This window comes from Phocoena sinus, chromosome 4 (assembly GCF_008692025.1).
Source record: "Phocoena sinus isolate mPhoSin1 chromosome 4, mPhoSin1.pri, whole genome shotgun sequence".
NCBI classification, from domain to species: domain Eukaryota; kingdom Metazoa; phylum Chordata; class Mammalia; order Artiodactyla; family Phocoenidae; genus Phocoena; species Phocoena sinus.
Genome location: NC_045766.1, coordinates 39639306 through 39646409, shown reverse-complemented (window position 1 = coordinate 39646409; position 7104 = coordinate 39639306). Strand labels below are relative to the sequence as shown.

At 39.9% G+C, this 7104-nt stretch overlaps 1 long non-coding RNA gene across 1 annotated transcript; it reads left to right on the top strand.

The window, feature by feature from the left end:
* Window positions 1-543: 543 nt before the first annotated feature.
* LOC116753025 lies at window positions 544-3549 on the top strand. The gene is made up of 2 exons (XR_004349676.1): window positions 544-821; window positions 3323-3549. It is a non-coding gene; the product is annotated as an uncharacterized LOC116753025 (long non-coding RNA).
* The last annotated feature ends 3555 nt before the right edge of the window (window positions 3550-7104 follow it).

Below are 7104 nucleotides of genomic sequence, written 5' to 3'. Positions count from 1 at the left end.
TATGGTATTTTCTTTTTTCTGTTGGTCAGTTGACTCTAGATGTCTGAATTTACTTCTTATCACTGCAGTTTGCAATGCAATAAACCTCCGTTTATCTCTTCTCAGTAGCTCTTATTTATTCAACTCCATTCAAAGAATAAATACTTGTGCATGCTTTCTGCAAACCTGAAACTGTGGTAGGTGTCAGACATACAGTGGAGAAAAAGAAAGATAAGTCCCTGCCTTCAAAGAATGATATGAAAGTGTGAGGTGGGGGAACAGATACTAATCAAGTAATTGAAAAATGATGAATGATATAAAATGAGGGGTACAGGGAGCTATAATGGCATAGAGGTGAGCACCCAGCTCACCTACGCTGGGGAGAGAATAATTTCTATTAAATGCCTTTCTGAATAAAACACCCACAGAAGCCTAGTAAAAGGAGAAAATTATTTTTCTAGATTGCTTTGACCCCAAGAATGTTATACCAGAGGCTATAGAGTTAAGCTCATTTAACTGAATCTAATGAAACAACGATGTCTTCAGTATCTGCTGTGTCTGAGGTACTGGGCCAGGAACTGCAGAGGCTACAAAAGAGAACGAGAATGGCTCTCACGTCTTAAGAAGCTCATGCTCTAGTGAAGGAGACAACAGTGCAACTCAAGGCATCGCGATCAAGAGCTACAGTAGAAATGTCCACAAGGCCTCGGGGGAAAGGGAGATGAATGCTAACTCTGTGTGGTCTCAGTCTTCATGGTGTCTTAGCTGAGCCTTGAATCCTGTGATTGCGTTGAAGGGTCTTTTAGGAGGACACAGCTGGAACAAAAGGCACAAAATGAAGGGTATGTTTAAGGACTGACTTTTAGTCCAATGTAGCTGGTGGAGTGTTGGGGGGTAGAGGGGTGTCGTGTGACCCTAGGCATAGAAGTTAGGGCAGATGCGGGGAGGCCTTGGTTACAGCGCTGAGGACTTTCTTCTGTAGGCCAGGGGAGTTTGATGATCAGTTCCTCTCTGCTTTTAGAAGCTAACCACAGAGAAGGGAAATCTGAAGCAGGAAAGGAGGGCTTTAAAACGTGGCTAGGGGACTTCTCTGGTGGTCCAGCGGTTAAGACTCTGTGCTTCCAATGAAGGAGGTGTGGGTTTGATCCCTGGTTGGGGAACTAAAATCCCACATGCCACGGGGTACGGCCAAAAATATTTTTTTAATTAAAATTAAAATGTGGCTAGACAGAGAGGATCAAAGAGAGAGGCCTTGATGAGGAGGCATGTTTAGGCTGAGCATCTGCCTGGATGTTTACAGGATGGGGAGGAGAAGCACAGAGGGGAAGAAAACTCTGAGGTTTTAAGCTTGAGTGATTGGGAGAGTGGTGCTGACACTCAGTGGTTTAGGGAAGAAAAGGAGGAAAGAAGCACTGGCTAAACACTACTGGTTGTCTACCCAACGGCCATATCTCTGTTCTTCACAGAGCCCAGTTTTGTCAAATGTCAATCATCCTCAGTCCCTTAGGAGTGTCCTAATTCGTGTAAGCCATCAGCTCAAGGAGACGCCCCTGCTGACTGTTACTCGTCCAGGGGTGGACATGGCACTTAATTGACCCTACCATATCGAGTGCATAGTCCATGTCTGGGAATGTACGCTCCATGTTGTAGGAAGTGGACAGCAGAATCAGGTAGCTAAACACCCAGACTGAAAAGGGAAGCCCCACGGAACTGAAAAGATAAGATGATCATGGGGAGAGAAGAGTTCAGGAAATCAACCTCATCAAGTTGTTTATGAATCCCTGTGCTCACCCTTGGCCTGTACATGTATAGACATGGCCCTAAATAGATTTCCAAAGACTATGAGAACTGAAGTATGGGACAGGCCACCACGCTGGCCCCACACTGGTCACTGGATGGCACATACAGGGCACAGATCCCAATAGCCTGCAAAGACTCGGAAAACTGAACTGTCATTAGAACTGCAACCCATAAAAGGCGGGTCAGAACTTGTGACCTGAACCCAACCAGATCAATTGCCTGCTAAGACAGAAATATCAAAATTCTCCATAGGATATAAACAAGAACCTGAGCCTCATTACACAACAATCAGAGTATCAAAGGTACAATCCAAATTTACTCATCACACAAAGAACCAGGGAAATGGCAACTCAAAGGGGACAAGATAAGTGACAGCAGCCAACAGATTTTGGAATTATCACTTTTAAGTAGCTATTATAGAAATGCTCCAAGAAGTAAAGGTAAGCAGTCTTGAAATGTATGGAAAGATAGAAAGTCTCAGCAAAGAAATAGAAGATATAAAAAGAACCAGATACAATATTGAACTAAAAAGATACAATAACCAAAATAAAAAGTTCCCCAGATGGGCTGAATAGCAGAATGGATATAACAGAAGAAAAAGTCAGTACATGCGAAGACAAATCAATGAAAATTATCCAATCTGAACAACAGAGAAGAAAACAAAAGCTTTGGTGACGGTAGGAAGAGCATAGCCCCTCTCTCTCCTGTGGGACCATACCAAAAGATCTAACATTCATGCCATTAGAGTCCCAGAAAGAGAGTAGAAGGAGGAAACTTCAGAAAAACTATTTGAAAGAATAATGAGTGAAAATTTCCCTAATTTTTTTTTTTTTTTTTGGCCGCACCACGTGGCTTGTGGGATTTTAGCTCCCTGACCAGGGATTGAAGCCGGGCCCTCGGCAGTGGGAGCTTGGAGTCCGAACCACTGGGCCACCAGGGAATTCCCGAAAATTTCCCTAACTTTGGAAACAAGCCACAGAGATACAGGATAAGAATAAAGAACAAGGCAAACAAAATTTCATAGAAGACAACAAGGTATTGAAAAGATTTTGGACATATGAATGCCCAATACTACCCCTTACTTACTGTGAGACCTAGGGGAATTTTGCTTATGTTTCTGAGTCTCAGTTTCCTCATCTGTAAAATGGGTAGAGTAAGGCTTATCTAAAATAAGGCTATTGTGAAGATTGAATTCAGTAATCTAAATAAAGCACTTAGCACAATTCCTGAATCTCAAGAAGTGCTGAATAAATAATAGCTTTTAAAAAGGGGAAAGAGGGTGGTCAGCAAAGAAGCCAAGGATGATGAGGACTGAAAAGAGACCATAGTGTTTTGCACAAAGGAGATGATCATCTGAGATGATTTTGGTAGCATGGCCAGAGCAGGAGCCAGACTATTGTAAACTGAGGAGTAAATTAGGGCAGAGGGAGGAGGAGAAGTCAGCATAAACATTATTTGACAAAGTTTGGTGATGAACAGAAGGTGAGAGCTAAAATACTTACTTGAGAATGCAAAGCTGATGGAATATTCCTTCCTTTTTCAGATGGAGAATTTGATCCTGTTTTTTTAAGCTGAAGGGATGGTGCCCAGGAGAGGAAGAGATTAATGGTTCAGGAGAAAAATGGGATGCCTGATGGCACAGGAAGTGATTGAATCAAACCCACAGTTGGTTTTTTTGTGTGTTTTTTCTTTTTTTGTGTGGACGTGTTTGTTCTTGCAATGGCTTAAAGCAGAGATAACAAGTCTATTACAAAAGAAAGTGCATGACTATCATGGTTTGCAGATGATATGTTTACTGTTCTAAAGCAGAGAGTCTCAGCCCTTTTCCACACATGGCCCTTGAAGAAAATGACAGTATCTATAAGATATATTGGAGTAAGCCATAGGGGATTTGGAGGCAATTTTCTGTGGCTTGGTGAAAAAATTTTAGTGTGTTTTTATATTACATAATTATGATAATAAAAATAAAACATAATGTATTACAAGAGATATTCAATATTGAATTTATATAAAACTTCCATGTAAAATATTCTCAGATTATTTACCTAGATACTTAGGCTTACTTCTCTGGATGTAAATTTAATATAAGATTATATGCCTAAATCTTTAATATGAGATTAATATAAGATTATATAAGGGGTCATCAGCATTTCTTGGTGTTGACTTTTTAATGATCATCTCTTGCTAGTCAACACGAATGAGAAACTTTGTTCATATAAATTGCTAATTTAAAATATTTAATTTAATTTTAAAAATTTATAATAGTTGCCAGGAAAATCTAGCCGTTTTTTCATTCTTTTTTCTTTTCTTTAACATCTTTATTGGAGTCTAACTGCTTTACAAGGGTGTGTTCGTTTCCGCTGTATAGACAGATGTGATATTGCAATTTGTTGTGATGATGCAAATAGATTTTTCAAAACAATATAGCTTTTTCATATCATGTACTTCAAAGTAGTGACGAAGCTCTAATGTGAGGAAAAGACAGGTGTTATTAGAGCAGTCACCTTGCAAGTAGCTTGAATGTCACTAAAAGAATCCATCAGCGCAAATATGTGGCAGCATCTCCTGTGTCACGACCAAGATTCCAAGCTGCCGCCTGTGAAGTGCCTGCCCTGAGCCCCCTTGGGCTGTGATCTGGGCACCATGGGCACCTGGTACCCAAACCCCTCCAGCAGTTCCATGGTCCTAGGGCCACAAGGCAGAGATGTGCTCTGCAGCTGGCACAGAGGGGGCATCCTGGCTGGAGGGCACCCTTGAGCTTGTTTAACAGGTTGCCGCAAAGCGAGGTGTGCGGGATGTGGCCGGTTCTGCTCATTGCTAATGGTGATCTCACACAATCAGAGCTCCTCTGCTTAGGGCTCTCTCTCGAGCCTCCAAGGAGCTTCTTGAATGTAGGTGACTAGTTACAAGTGGCCGCACCAGACCCTCCCTGACTGCTGGGCACCCGAGTCCCCCTCTCGGCACAGCAGTGGACCACATGCAGCATACCAACTGGAAAGCTCCCGTCTGGAAAGCCAAAGGAAGAAAGTATTGACATGAATAAAAGAGTGAGAAGAATGACTTAATATATGAAAGATACATGCATATATATTAAGATAAATATCTGAAAATTACCGGATTTTCTATTCACTAACTATAATGAGTGAGGAAACATAACAGAAAAAAAGATTGCACTCCCAATAGCAACAAAAGAGATGAAATACCTAGGAATACCTTAACAAGAAATATGAGAGATTTATATGAATAAATGACAAGATTTTACTACAAAGTATAAAAGAAGACTTCAGTAAATAGAACCATACCGTGTTCTTGGATGGGAGAACTGAATATTATAAAGATGTCAATTTCCTACCAAATTAATTTATAGTTATAACTCCAGTCAGAATCCCAATAGAGTTGTTTCTGGAATATGACAAAATCATTCTAAAGTGCAGCTAGAGGACAACCAGCAAAAGTAACTAATACATTTTTTAAAATAAATTTATTTATTTTATTTATTTATGTTTGGCTGTGTTTGGCTGTGTTGCTGTGTGTGGGCTTTTCTCTAGTTGCAGCAAGCAGGGACTACTCTTCGTTGCAATGAGCGTGCTTCTCATTGCGGTGGCTTCTCTTGTTGGGGAGCACGGGCTCTAGGTGCGCGGGCTCAGTAGTTGTGGCGCGTGGGCAACTAATACATTTTGAGGAAAAAATAATGTGGATGGTGGAGAGGGATTAGTTTTCCCAGAAAGTAAAAGACAACAGAAAGGAACAACAATGTTTTCAGTTTATTTCTATTGCTAGTATAGTTTAGGGAAACAGAATAGATAGGCCAGAAATAGCCCATAGAATATATATGATGATGATAAAGATGGTACACAGCACAGGACGGAAGTGGGGGATTCTCCAATGAATGGTCCTAGATATTTATTGGTGGGGGTAGGAGGAAGGATTGGAGGGAAAGTGTTGCTAAGTGTGTGTTTCTGTGCACGGGTCTTCAACTAGAGTCCCACATTCCACTTCTCTCCCAAGCCCTCACTTTCTATTCCCTAGGGTAGGAGGAGGGAAACACCTCACTGATGAGTTTAGAAGAAATAGAGTGTGAGTGGCTCAGACCCGTCCTCTCTTGGATCTGCTGGGCTGCAAAGAAGATGAGTGCTGTTCTGCCCTCTGCTCTGTGGCCCCTTATTGAGGAAGTTCCTGTTTCTGCCCTTTGGGGATTCACTGTGGTCTAGCAGGGCCTGGGTTCGGGTGGCCCAGGCAGCTTAATCCAGGGGTGAGGTGTTTTAACGACTCTTTTGGCTGTTTAATCTTAAATTACATATTCTAATCAGCTCTACCCAGAAATAAAGGAGACAACATCGGCCTGCATTGCCGTTATCTCTTAGTTGGTTTCTAATTCATGAAGGGGAAAGGATATTATTTGTTGGTCCAGTTAAAACTCCAAAACTGGACCAAGTGATTGGCTAGTTGGGGAAAAAATTTATATCATAATGCATGCCAGTATATGAAGAATAACTTTTATAAATGTCAAACTATTAAAAATAAAAACTGGAAGACAATATCAGATTTCTGGATCAGGGAAGACTCTCCAAGGTTAAAAACAAATGCAAAGATCCCAAAGGCAAAGATACATAGCTCTAACAAGATTTAAAAACAGTGTGTACATATAAAGAAGCAAAAGAAAACAAAAAGAATAAAATGACAATTATCAAGCTGGAAAATTATTTCTAGTAAACATTACACAAAATTACTGCCATAAATTTCTCAAGTAAACAGATAAAATGACCAAGAACATGAATACCTCAACAGATGAATGGGGAAAAATATTTAATAGACAATTCACAAAAAGAAAAGTACATATAGTTAATGAATATGTGAAAAATGTCATATTCACAAATGTCCAAAGAGATGCAGTTAAAATGAAACATTCTTTGTCTATCCAGTTGGAAAAAAATGATAAAACAAGAATGCTAGTACTGGTGAGGGTATAATGAAATGATCACCGTGACTGGTAGGAACATAAATCAGTACCATTTTTCTGAAAAGAAATTTGGCAACATTTATCATGAGTCTTAAAATGCTTATACCTTTTGACTCCAATAAATCTAGGAATCTACCATAAGGAATTTGCAGAAATGCAAAATAAAGATTTATGTGCCTAGGTTTTTAATGATAAAATAAATGGAATAATATGTGTATGTCCAACACTAGTAAAGGCAAGTACATGATCATATATTAGAATATGACATGGCCATCAAAATTAAGCTACAAAAAACTTGAAAATCATCTAAGAACATTAAAAAAATCAACAGCAACAAACTTCTAACCCTCTCTGTTAAAACAAAA